The following is a 13,814-nucleotide window of genomic DNA, read 5'->3' on the forward strand; positions in this document are numbered from 1 at the left end:
TCTCTCTCTGCCCCTCCCCCGCTCGTGCTCTGTCTCTCTCTCTCTCTAAAACAAATAAAACATTAAAAAAATAAGTTAATTGGAAAATGAATTTTCATTCAGTTTTCCAAAATAATAATTTTTTAAAGCGCTATTACCTTTTTCCTTTTTAGCTTTTTTTTTTTTTTTTTTTTTTTTTTAAGTAATCTCGACCCCCAGACATGGGTTTCAGGCTCATGACTCAGATCAAGAGTTGCATGCTCTACTGACTGCGCCAGCCAGGTGCCCCCCCTTTTATATTTTCTATATTCACCTGGTTAGGTGGTTAAGAATGCTGACTTTCTTTTTTAGTTGAAGAGGGCTGGCTTTGAAGTCACGTCTGGGTCTGGCCCTTGTCCTCACCCCTAATGAGCTGTGACCTTGGGTGACTTATTTTCTCAAGCCCAAGTATGTCATTGCTACAGTGGAGATAATAATAAAAGTAACTGCCTCCTGAGTTGGGAGAGATTGTCCACATATAACAGAGCCATCAGAGCACTTGGAACTGAGTGCTGCACAAATGGGTGTGGTTGCCTTTGTTGTAATTTTTTAGATAGTTCTAACCTCCCGCTCCCTGTGCTCCCACCATCCCCCAAGCCCTCTCTGGAAAACGTTGACAAACAGGAACACTGAGGGGATTCGCTTTTTGGTCAGATGTGACCTTTGGGTGATGGGGCTAAGAGTGCTTGAGCTGCATGTTCCTGGAGCAGGTTGAGCTGCTGGGAGGAAGGGAACCACTGGGAGTTTCCTTGAGTGTTGGGAAGCAAGCTGGCAACCCGGGAAGTCTTCCTAAGCGTCAGCTTCATGTTGAGTGCGAGGAAATGAGATGATAGCTGCTTTGGAGTAGCTAGGTTCACATCCTAGTCCTGTAAATCTCCAAGCTTCTTCCTTTTTAAGAACACTAAGAATAATATCGGTCACTAACATTGTTGTAAGTGCTTTGAATACCTTTTCTATCCCAATAATCCCATGATGTGGGAAATACTATTATTTCTATTTTGTACATGAGGCGACCAAGGCGCAGAGTAGTTAAATAACCTTATAGTGAATGGGATGAGCGTTTATTATTTTTTTTTAAGTTTATTTATTTTGAGAGAGTGTGCGAGCTTGCAAGCGGGAGAAGGGCAGAGAGAGATGGAGAGAGAGAATCCGCACTGTTAGTGTGGAGCCCAGCTTGGGGCTTGAACCCACAAACCATGAACTCATGACCTGAGTCAAAATCAAGAGTCAGTCGCTTAACCGATTGAACCACCCAGGCACCCCTGGAACGAGCATTTAATATAAGCTGCTGTAGAACACTGATTTATGTGCCAGGCACATGGGCTGATAAATAAGCACTTTAGAGGGCTGATCTCCTGTAATCCTTACAGATGTTCATCATCATAACTTTGATCATGGGGGAACTGTGCCTCGCTGGCTAAGAGATTCTGCCTTACGTTAGGGAGCAAGTTTCTGTTGTTCACTTTTACTCTTTTATAGTGTTGACTTAAACTACAAATGTTTAATGCAGGGGAGTCCAAATTCTTATTTGTTTCTTTTGATCATTTTTCAGTCTTTTTTTTAACTTTATTTTTGAGAGACAGAGAGAGAGACAGAGACAGGGTGTGAACTGGGGAAGGGCAGAGAGAAGAGGGAGACACAGAATCCAAAGCAGGCTCCAGGCTCTGAGCGGTCAGCACAGAGCTGGACATGGGGCTCAGTCCCATGAACCATGAGATCATAACCTGAGCCAAAGTTGGATGCTTAGCTGACTGAGCCACCTAGGCGCCCCTATTAATCATTTTTCAGTTATTTGCTAACTTCAAGGTTGGTCGCAAAACTATTTTATTTCATGCAGTCTGAAAAGAGATGATTCCAAGATGTTAAATTGGCAAAAATTTGTTTCTGTGTATGTAAAGTCTTCAGGTGATATGTGTAAATAAAAAAAATATATATATGTATGGTAATTTTTATATGATCCATGATCTTGGAAGGTGGTATTTTGAGGGAAAGGGAATTTTCTGAACTTATCACTAAATTTGCTTTAAGCCTACGTATAATTTTTGTTTTCTGTCTTTTGCTTTTGAATCAAGTTGTAATAGTTAATTTCCTATGTATCTTAGAAGGAGTGGAAGGTATTCTAGTATTAGCAATGGGAAAAGTGAATCATGGGACATTTTAGAAATGGACGTTTTGTACAGAATCATAATGAATGAAAACGGAAGCACCTGTAAAATTCTGTACTTACTAGTTGAAAGAAGGCGGCTAATGGTACAGGAGACTTGGATTATGGGTTGGATTCTAGACTCACTACAAGTGCCAAGCTTGGTTTCACTCTATTTTATGCTTAGTGTCTGCATTAAAAAAAAAGTTTTTTTTTTTTTTTTAAATGTTTGTTTATTTTTGAGAGAGAGAGTGCACGAGCAGAAGAGGGGTAGAGAGAGGGGGACAGAGAATCCAAAGTGGGCTCTGTGCTGACTGCCCAGAGGCTGATGATGCTGGGCTCAAACTCAAGAACCGTGAGATCACAAAGTCAAGGGTCAGACACCGATCTGAATCACTCCAGGTGCCCCAGTGTCGGCATTTTTAACTGGGGCCCCAAATAATTGCTAGAAACTTTTGAACATTACCTCTCTCTGTAGAACATAATTTTATCACGAGCGTGTATGTCTGCAGATCTTGATGGCTGCTCCATTTTAGAGGTGGCACCGGAGAAGTCTGGGTAAGTTTTAGGGCATTGCTGACTGAGTTCATACCTCAGGACCGTAGGAAATTTCCTTCTCTTCTATCTGCCTCAGCTTTCTCATGTGTGACAAAATGGAATCTACCTTCTTTTTCTGTGTCTTTTGTTAAATAACAGAAATTCAACCAAGTCAATTTTAAAGATTTGGCTTTATTCATCCATTCATGAAGGGCGACATCTGATCAAGCAAATAGAGGGGAGCTCAAATGGCTAGAGAAAAGGAAAGGTTTTTAAAGGTAGACAAGGAGTGGAAAAAAGGAAATTACTAGCAGAGAATCCATTGATTTAGGCAAAGTCCCCTTCCCCCTTCCTAAGGGGAGTGGAAGGGATCTGTCAGTAAACTTCCTGGTGCTGGTCAGGAAATTCTATGTTGATTGGTTAAAGGTTACATTTCCGGGGAGTTAACACTGCAGTTGGGTTAGGTATTAAGTCTTGGTTTACTGACCTGGGGTCTTAATCTAAGTGACACCGTTTTGGGCCTGTGGTTTTATTTTTACCACATGGCTACTTTACTATTTTGTCTTTCCAATACCTTTTTAGAGTCCCTATAGCTTATATAAGTTTTCATGCCAAAAAATTAAGTGATACTTTCTCATTTGTGAAAAATGGCAAAAATGCCAATGAAAAAATGGTTAAATGAGTATCTATCTTGTGAGGTTGTGAGGATGAATTGAGTCTATGCTGCGGCGCCTGGCTGGCTCAGTTGGTGGAGCATATGATTCTGGGTCTCAGGGTTGTAAGTTCGAGCCCCACATTGGGTGTAGAGATCACTTAAAAATAAAAACATCTTTAGGAAAAAAAAATATGAATCTATGCCAAGAACTTAGGACCCTGCCTGGCCCCTGGAAAATACATAACACAGTTTTTTATTATTTAAAGTATTAGTATTACTACCACTGCCAGAATTTATAAGAAGAGTGAAGAATGCCTTTCAGAAACACGGGGATGCCAGAGGCTGTGTCTGTGTTCTTACAGCAAGCCATCGGAGTGGTGGGGGCAGATCAGGAAGTTGCAGGTCTAGCGGGCTCTGCCTCAGGCCTTACGTGCATGTATCTATCTGCTTTACCATCTCTTGATTTTAAATTTTTTTTTTTTCAACGTTTATTTTTGGGACAGAGAGAGACAGAGCATGAACAGGGGAGGGGCAGAGAGAGAGGGAGACACAGAATCGGAAACAGGCTCCAGGCTCTGAGCCATCAGCCCAGAGCCCGACGCGGGGCTCGAACTCACGGACCACGAGATTGTGACCTGGCTGAAGTCGGACGCTTAACCGACTGCGCCACCCAGGCGCCCCTACCATCTCTTGATTTTATGTACCTCTGTGGGGTCAGGTGCAGGAGGCTTCAAAACCCTGCACTCCAGGTCTCCTGGAGATGTGATGATGTAGCAGAACTGTTTTTGGAATCCTCCTGGTCGTTGAAATCAGAAAGTCAGGTTTCCTCATGTGTAAGATGAGGATTGTGACACTTACAACATAGGGCTCTTTTGAAGATTAAATGGAGGAATGTCACGGAAGCACCTTACTGCAGTGCCTTGATACAGAGGAAGTGTTTAAGAAATGGTAGGTAAGTATTATTTATAATGAGTACAGGGTAGAAGGATCCGGTTGCCTGAGACAGTCTCATCTTTAATTATCAGTGTTTAGTAGCAGCGCAGCATATAATTCTCTGCCTTAAGTTATGGAATTCTCTGCTTAAATTGTGGAACTTGCTGCAAAGTTTGTTTGCCCTTCTTGAATTCACGTGCTCCGTGCACAAACATGCTTACATATGCAACTGCATATTATACCTGCACAGGAAATAACCCTATGCTCTCAAGGCAGTATTGAAGTTATCTCAACTGCCTTTTCTAGTGTTAGCGATCTCCACTCTCTCCTTGGTGCCGTCAAGGTTTTGCTGCTCATTACCCTTATCCTTGCACTGTGCTATGTTAGAATAAGAATGAATTCTGAAAGGGATGTAACTTACCTAGGCTTTACATTCAAGTCTATAATGGGAATAATGCTACTCTGCCTGCTCATCATGTAGGGTGGTTAACAGGATAGAACAAGAGGAAGTTTGTGAAGGCATGATCCAAGTGTTACCCTTGAAAAAAAATTTATATGTACGAGACCAGTGCTCTAACCCCTGAACTACGGAGCCAAAAAATTTATATGTATACATACATATGTATATATTTAAATGTTTCTTTTTGAGCGAGAGGGAGGGAGAAGGCAGAGAGAGAGAGAGAGAGAGAGAATATCCCAAGCAGGCTTGCACTGTCAGCTCAGAGCCCAACACAGGGCTTGAACTCATGAATGGTGAGATCATGACCTGAGCCAAAACCAAGAGTTGGGACGCTCAACCAACTGAGTCACCCAGACATCGCCAAGTGTAACCCTTTGATGGGAGTGTAAGAATGGAGCGTTTAGCCTCATGCGGGAAGTAAGTACAGGGCTCAGCAAAGAGTTCAGCCCTTACGAGTGAATGAAGTCAGGGTACAGGCCCCTGGAACATAGAATTCACACAGTTCTGATTCCATAATAGGCCTACCTGCCGTTATAATCTTTAAAATGAAAAGAGAGGAGCACCTGCCTGGCTCGGTAGGTAGAGCTTGTGACTCTTGATCTTGGGGCCATGAGTTCAAGCCGACCATGTTGGGCATAGAGCTTACTTGAAAAAAATAAAATGAAATGAAACAAAAAAAAATTAAGAGGCAAATGCCTTCTCTTAGGTGGTAGAAATATTTTTATATTTGTCTTTGGTCTATGCCAGACATTTGGCGCTAATAAAAAAACAAATAAGCAGGCAAAATAAAACACGACCTGTCTCGCGAGCATCCTTGATGACCTCAGTTCAAAGTAGCATCTCCCTCTTGGGGAGCTGCACCATTCATTTAGCTCTCTGCCGGTCCATCTCATACGAGTTACTTCAATAAGAGTTCTGTCTCTCCTGGTAGACAATGAGCTTCTGAAATATTCAACAGATATTTACAGAGCACCTGCTTTGTTGCAGGCCTCAGGCGAGGCACTGCAGACATTGCCTAGAATGAGATGGACAGTCTTTGCTTTGATGAAATATAGAGTCTAGTGAGGGGGACAGATTTTAACTAAATCATTCCCAAGAGACCTAATTCCAGTGTGATTAGTTTTATGAAGTTAAGACAGTTTATAAAAGGAACTTAATCCAGCCAGTAGGATTAAGCCGGTCAGGCAGCAGCTTGGGGAAGCATTAGCCCTAGGGCCGCCATATAAGGTTGCGTAGTACTACGCAAAGGTAACCAGCTGAGAGGGAAGGTGGGAGCTGAGATGCTATGCCTGCTGGCTTGCTCATGCTGTGCCTTTTTCTAATTTCCAGAAATGCTTCGTGTAGAATACCAAGGGGCAGTTCCTGTTAACCGAGCCCCCCCATCTTTTCCCACCCTCCCAGCCCCCCGCAAAGGTATTACACTGATAATTACACATTATAAAGCAGTGGGAAGAAATTGACTTAGAAGGCACCCAACTGAAGCAGAAACCTCAGTTCTTTCATTTACTGGGTGTGTCTTTGTTATTTGATCAACTTTCTCATGCATAATAGAGCTGGATAACACCATAGGGTTATGGTGAACATTAAATTCTGTAACATATGTAAAGAGTTGAGTAAAGTATATGATGCACAGAATAGGTACTCACTAAATTGTGTTCGTAACAAACTTGTCAGTTGCTTATGTTAGCATTGTTGCTGTTACCCATTTTGTCCTAAGTTTTCTCAGTATTTCCCCAGTTTCTTCCTTGCCTTCTTTGGGAAAACTGGACATTGGCTAGAATTTCTGCATCACGCCTTCTTCCTTTCTAGTTGTTGAATGGGCAGTTGTATCATCAAAGGTTTAAATCTTCCGGGTTTCTGCATGTATGTCTGACAACTACTTTTTGTTTTGTTTTGTTTTTCCTGCTTTGGATTGCTTCATTTCAAGGTCTCCTGGATGCCTAAGGGTAACCTGGAATTTAGTCTGCAAAATGAGTTTTAATTTGATCAGAGCATTGACTCTCAGACTTGTTCTCGGAGTGGGGATCCGAGAAAGTAAAGTCTGGTGTCCCTTACGGAGTATTCTGAAAAACTAGATAAGTTTTTACGGCAGAACATGATTATTATATATGGCCTATAAAATCCCAACATGTTTGTTCATGAAAAAGCAAGCTAAATATCACCTTCTGATTCCTGGTATTCCATTCCATGAATGGTTGTGATGTGTTCTTTCTGCTTGCCCTCTGCCTGTATACCTAATTAATTGAGAGTAGGTGAAGTTTCCCCAGGCCTCCTCCTGTGGCATCCACACGACTCCTGAAACAGAATGCTACGGGCACCAGTGACTGTCACAGCAAAGTTTATTGCAACGAGAGGCAAGGCCGACGGATCAGGACTGACACTCTTGATCAGAGTGCAGCCTCGAACAGCTGGGGTGCAGTTTTTATAGTCGACCACATCGTCTTATCATCACCTAGGAACAGAAAAAAGAAATAGTTCCCAGATGGGGGTGGAAACAGTTCTGCCCTTAAACCACAACCAGTTGACCTCCTTGACCCTGCCTCTGGCGCCCCTTTTAAAACAAGGCTGTTATCTCTTAGCCTACAGTGTCAACCAAAGCTGTTATTTTTCAAGGCTACAGGTTAGCCCTACACTACAGTTTAACCCTTACACTCCCACCATCACCAGCAAGTCTGGGTCCAGACAAGTTTCTCAGTTATTTCCTACTTTATTGCCATCCTCCCTCACCCCTCAGCTTCCCACCTGGGAACTCAGGCACAGTGCTGATTCCTTGGTCTCCATGGAGGGTGGTGGTACCCACTTAACTGGCAGCCCCGCCCCAACCTGTCCCACCCCCTGGGGTTCCCTGAACTACAAGACCTTGGATTTCTCTGGTGAAGGAAGGAGGGGCGAGACAGGTCCAGAATCTTCAAAAGAGCCCTCTATTTGGTCCATCACCCACTTTGCCTAGATGAGAAATGCTAGGTTTGATTGAACAAATAACAGTAATTAAGGTCCATTTTCTGAACTGCCCACCCCTGGGGCCTGTTTACCTTGTAGCCGGATAACCATTCGTTTGGTGTGTGTGTCAGCCTAGTCTTGTGGGCCATTGTGTTCCATTTGATGCAGGGTAACTTCAGTCTAGAGCTGTTGGAAGAGCTCTGTCTTTATAGTTTTAAAAAGCAGAGGGAACACCACTCCCAATATGAGTAAGTAACTTCCTGCATTAAAAAGAATGCCCCAGGGGAATCCTCTCTCTTAGGCTCCTCTGCTCCACCTTGCACTTGGTCACATAACCAGTGCTCGGATGAGTAGAAAATAAGAAGGCAAAAGCTGGGGTAGGGTCCCCTCTATGAGAATATTTACATTTCTGTTGGTATTTTGATAGAAAAAATGTGACTCATAGGTTCCTTCATTTGGCCCTGGTTCCTTCTGCAAATTTTAGGAACAGCAACAGGACGCGTCTCAAATTGGGGGTTGGTTGCAGGGGAGGAGTTGCACGTGTATGACACTTCTCTGCTGGTTGGTATCATCGAGGCAGCTATACTTGAAGAAAAGCATCATCATAAATGCTGCCTTGGACTTTGTGCCAGCTGGCTTTGTCATGAGGACCAGGCTCACAAGAGGGGGTGGTGATGAAATTCGCTGGGCATCTGCACAGCACTTCAAATGAAAAAGGCAATTAACTGCAGATATTTGCTTGGGGGGGAAAGGCATACACCCATTCATTCCTTCCTCTTTAAGCTAGAAGTGGGAGACAGAGAGAGATTTTGAAGATGAAAGGAGAGTAGAATTGATAAGGCTTCCTGAAGTTTTGAAGGACTGAGGAAGGGTGGAATTAATGGCAAGAAAGTTTTTTCTCAGCTGTAGGAAAGCAGTACAGCTGTTACTTCAGCTCCAAGAAAAAGCTGTTAAACCAGGAGGCTTTCATCCTGAAAGATAGAGGCAGTTAGAGGGTGGAGGGCGGCCAGTGGGAGGGACGTGAGTTTACCCATGAGAAATGAGGAGTCCAGGCCAGCGTGGGCCTTTCCTCTGTCCCCCTCCTCGCTCCTGCCCCCAAGTGCTGGAGCCCTCCGGGTCCGCCCACGGGTTTTCCAAACCAGAGGCCCCACGCCTGACATTTTTGTTTCCAATTTATGTATTCATTTACTTGCAAAGAGGTTCTAGATGTCACCTTCTATTGGGCTCTTTTGTGAATCTTAAAAAATAGGATCGAATGAAATCCTGACTGCTGGAAAACCCGAGGTAGATGGTGCACACAGGTTTTTCCTTGCACAGCTAGACTAACCTTCACAGAGAGGCATCTTGCCAGCGTGCGGAGGGTCAGAGGTGTCTCTTGAGTAGTGGCTCCTTTCTATGGCCTGGAAGAGGACTGGCCAGCACTTGACCCTGCACTTAGGTTGTGTGTGAGATTGGGGGTGGGGGAGGGACTTCCTGCTCTCTGTCTTCTCAGAATGGGGGGAGGGGAGGGGAAGGGAGGTGCAACAGGGTACTGGGCACTTACCAGCCACAGCCTGTGGCTGTTCAACAGCATTCAGTTTTGTGGCCACCCCAGGGTTAACTCATCGTGTGCCAGCCTTTCATTTTAACTGTTTTGTGATGGAAACTTTTCAAACTGTACTAGACGCTTAGACCCTTACTGCCTTCTTACTGTGGTCAACAGTGTCATTTAAACCAATTTGTGGAGGGGCACCTGGGTGGCTCAGTCGGTTGAGCGAGCATCTGACTTTAGCTCAGGTCATGATCTCACAGTCCGTGAGTTCGAGCCCTGCATCGGGCTCTGTGCTGACAGCTCAGAGCCTGGAGCCTGCTTCAGATTCTGTGTCTTCCTCTCTCTCTGTCCCTCCCCTGCTCATACTCTGTCTCTCTCTGTCTCAAAAATAAAAAAAAAAACATAAAAAAAAATTTTTTTAAACCAATTTATGGGGACTTCATTTAGTTGTTTTGAATATCCGTTAGTCTTTGGCACTATAGATACAGAGGTGTGGGATCCAAAGGCTTGTCCCTCCTCCAGATGTACTCAGTTGTCTCAAGTGGCGCGTGTTTCCTGGTCCACTGATGCTCGTCACTGAATTTGTCCTTGAGCCAAATCACCTAACATTTCTGGGCCTCAGATTTCACATCAGCAACATGAGAGGACTGGACTGGACCAGAGGCTTTCACCCTAAGTGCTGGGTAGAATCTGGGGAATGCTGAATTTGACCTAAATCGACTAGAATGCAAGCTTCATGAGGAACTGTACCACCCGCCCCTGGTAGTGCCTGGTCGCCAGTAAGCATTAGGTAAATTTGGTGTATGAACACGTAAACACATTTGTAGTATTATAGTGCATCCGTACGTTTTATACATTGGAGTTGCACAAAGGCTTCCATTTGTTGGGGAGAGGAGTGCCCTGCCAACCCACCTGAGCTCTGAGGTCACCCCCGCCCCAACTGTCTGATCCGCTGAGACAGGCTCGTTTCTGTTCTCCATCCCAGAACATCCTTGCATCAGGTTGGCTCTGTGGCCTCCATCCCCAGCCTGGGAAGTGCTCCGTGACTCGGCGGGGTTTGGGGATCAGGCTGGCAGGAGGCACCTCTTGGAAGGGGTTTGGCAGATTTTTCCCGTTGCAACATAACCCCCATGACAGAATTAGGCAAATTTTGGGGTTTGTGTTTCAATAATTGCTTGTTGATAAGTAGAACAAGCAGGATTTTTCCTCTCTTATTTTGATGAGAAGATTGAAAAAGTTTTAAAAAATGAACACCTCTCTTCCCATCCTACACTTACAATTTTGAATTTCAAGGTTTCGTTTTCTTACACTTTTTTTTCCTTCTCCCTCCAGAACTTGCTTAACTCCTCCTTCTTAGGTCTGTTCTGCTGCTGGTATTTGTGGCTTCAGTGGGTGCAAATGAATGTTCTGCCTGCCTTGTTTGTTCTTTACTGGAAGCAAAGTACAAAGACGGCTGTAGCTTTTGGCGGGTGGGAAGTGCTTCTATGTAAGTGGTCCAGCTTTTTCCCAGGTTGCTAGGATGCTCTCCTGGGTTTGGATCTCAGGAGCTTTATTCCCAAAAGTAGTTTCCTTCCAACAGATGGATTTATCAGCCATGTTAGAGCAGGAAATGAAAACATTGCTATAAAAGAGGTATTAATCATTTGGTCCCACCCCCCTCTCATCCTTACGTCTTTCTTTAGAACCTCAAGGACCAAGGAGAATGGGGATCTAGGGAGGAGGGACATGACAGACGGACTGATGATGTGTATACCTGGCTCTTTTTTTTTTTTTTTTTCCTATCACCTTGTGCCAGGCTCTGTGTTAACTTTATCTGAATTGTCTCATTTAATCCTACTAACAGTCCTTTGAAGTAGATGTTTTTATTCCCATTTTACAAATGAGGTCATTAATACTTAGGAGGTGGTAAAGAATTGGTGCACGGCCACATAAGCAGGCAGGATTCAAGCTTGGGTGTGAACCCAGATGGCCTGACCTCATAGCTCTTGATTTTAACCCTGAAAGCTGTGGTTTGCAGCAGAAGGGGGGAGGCAATTGTTCGAGGCATTTCTGATTGTCACCACTTGTGAAGGAGACAGGGAGGGTGCTCCTGGCATCTAGTGGGTAGAGGCCCAGGAGGCTGCTTAACATCCTACCATGCACAGGACAGCACCCCAACAAAGACTTACAGGGCCCCAAAATGCCCTAGTGCCGAGTTTGACCTGCCTCCCGGGAATGTTTGTTTTCTGTTGAACTGCCAGGAAGTGGAGTTAGTTAACCTTTTAACCTTAAACATAATAGATTCTGTCCTCTGACCTACAGAACTATATCAAATGTGGTGTTTTTTAGAAGAGATATAAGTGGAGGGTGGCATGATGGAATGAGTCAAAGAATCCAGCTGCTGAGGACCGAGAACTTGATCAGCTTTTTTTTTTTAATTTTTTTAATGTTTGTTTATTTTTGAGAGAGTGAGAGAGACAGAGCGTGAGTGGCGGAGGGGTGGAGAGAGAGAGACATACAGAATCTGAAGCAGGGTCCAGGCTCTAAGTGGTCAGCACAGAGCCCGATGTGGGGTTCGAACCCACGGATCACGAGATTATGACCTGAGCCAAAGTTGGAGCTCAACCGACTGAGCCACCAGGCCCCTCCCACTTTGTTTTTTGGGTGCTGAACGTAACCCTAACCTTGTGAGAAAAGAGACTCTCAGGGAGAACATTTTTGTCCAGGTACCACTGTTCCCCAGAAGCCAGCGCTGGCATCGTGTGTGTTCATAGCGTGCCTGTTTCAGACTCAGTCCCTGGGTACCCAGTGCCATTTAAGGAAGGACACTGACCCTTGACAGTGCTTTTCACTGAAATGATGTTAAGGGTAGAAACCAGTATATTCTGGTATGTCGAAACCTGCGTGAGAAACTACCTGTCAGAAACTCCTTTCTGGCAAACCCCCAGAATCTGGTTCCCACGGTCATGGCCAGGATTGTAAAAACCTCAGAGTTTTAAGGGATTCTTGAACTCAAAAGAGAAAAACTTAACAATTTTATTTATTTTTGATTATTGTTATTAATTGTTTTAATGTTTATTTATTTTTGAGAGAGAGAGAGTGAGCAGGGGAGGGCCAGAGAGAGAGGGAGACACAGAACTCAAAGCAAGCTTCAGGCTCTGAGCTGTTAGCACAGAGCCTGACATGGGGCCCGAACTCACGAACTGTGAGATCATGGTCTTAGCTGAAGTCCTATGCCCAACCAACCAAACCACCCAGGCACCCCGAAGAACTTAAGAATTTTAGATGAAGGAAATATAAGAGCAGATTTTTGGGTTAGGCAAATGTATAGCTTCTTGTTCAACTCCTTGAACTTTTAGGTAGTTGTTTAATTTTTGTCGTTTCATTTTTATTTGCTTCAAATTCCACCAAGTAGAGGTTTCCTTATATGTATTAAATACTAACAAATATTACAAGGGTTAAGGAATTATCACTTTTCTATTGTGGTAAAAAATAGAAAATTTACCATCTTAACCAATTTTAAAGATACAGTACAGTAGGAATTTTCTGGTTTTATCCCCCCAGTTACAGAGATGGTTCACTCTGGCTTTTCTCTCTCATATAGCTAAATTAGTAGTTTTCTTTTACTTATTGGCTGATTAAATTAATAAGTATTTGAATGTTTACCACCTGTGAGAACAGAAACTTTGTTTTGTTTTCTTCCAAAATAGAAACGTGTTGTCATGTTTTTCTAATTAGAAGCTATGTGCTTGTTGCAAAGAGCTTAGAAAATACAGAAAAACATAGTTAACTCCTAATCCTACAGGTCTATTAATGACTGTTGCCATATTGGTATATCCTTTCAGATTCCTTTTTTTGTTATTGTTACTGCTCTAGGTCTGGGTATATTGTTACCTCAAATGCTTTCATACTCTATATTGTTGTGTGTTATTTACTTTCAGTTAATACATTGTGTATATCTTTCCATGGCAATAAATTTTTCTGTATCCACTATGTAATCATTGTGGTGGGTGCATTGAATTCAGTGATGTGAATGTACCATAATTTCAGTGGTTAGTACTCTTTCATTGAACATCCAGGTTTCCTTTATCTTTCCAAAATGGCACGTAGATGGTCGTTCTTAACACATATCTTTGTATTCTTGCTTAGCGAGGGAAGAAAAAGGTCTCTTGTTTTAATTGCCTCATTCCCAGGAACTAATGCTGTGCATAGTAGGTTTGTAGCATAATAAATATTAGTTGAGTGAATGAATGGCTTAGTTATTTCCATAGGATTGGGAATAGGGCTTTTAACGTGGGGTAGGACGCGGTGGTTCAGGGAGCTTGGTGATTGGGGGTGTTGAGCTGCTTGGGGCAGGGCTGTATTTAAGCGGGATCATTCAGGTCCACTGAGGCCAGAGATTGCCTGCGAGAGTGAAAGGGGCACAGAGAAGGAGATGCCTTCTTCAGATATTTGTTGAATGCTTACTGCACACCCAAGGGCAGGCAAGAAAAAGCGCTTCCTGTCTTGCTGCCTCCTTCCCACGCAGCCAGCTTCCCTTTTGTAGGGAACCAAAGTTTCAGGCCAGCGTTGTCTGTGCCGCTCATCCTCTCTGTGCCAGCAGCAAGGAGAGACAACC

The 13,814-nt window shown here is 43.7% G+C and overlaps 1 protein-coding gene and 1 long non-coding RNA gene across 2 annotated transcripts in view; one reads left to right on the plus strand and one right to left on the minus strand.

Annotated features, from left to right (window-relative positions):
• The window catches only part of SERINC5 (serine incorporator 5), a 99,676-nt gene that overhangs the window by 24,904 nt on the left and 60,958 nt on the right, over window positions 1-13,814 (plus strand). The gene's annotated exons all lie outside the window — the stretch shown is intronic.
• On the minus strand, window positions 7,068-8,103 carry LOC147584313 (uncharacterized). Its single transcript, XR_015248355.1, has 3 exons — window positions 7,779-8,103; window positions 7,606-7,692; window positions 7,068-7,198 (listed from the first exon to the last, which is right to left on the minus strand). It is a non-coding gene; the product is annotated as an uncharacterized LOC147584313 (long non-coding RNA).

This window comes from Puma concolor, chromosome A1, assembly GCF_028749965.1.
Source record: "Puma concolor isolate L17-30 chromosome A1, mPumCon1.1.hap2, whole genome shotgun sequence".
NCBI classification, from domain to species: Eukaryota; Metazoa; Chordata; class Mammalia; order Carnivora; family Felidae; genus Puma; species Puma concolor.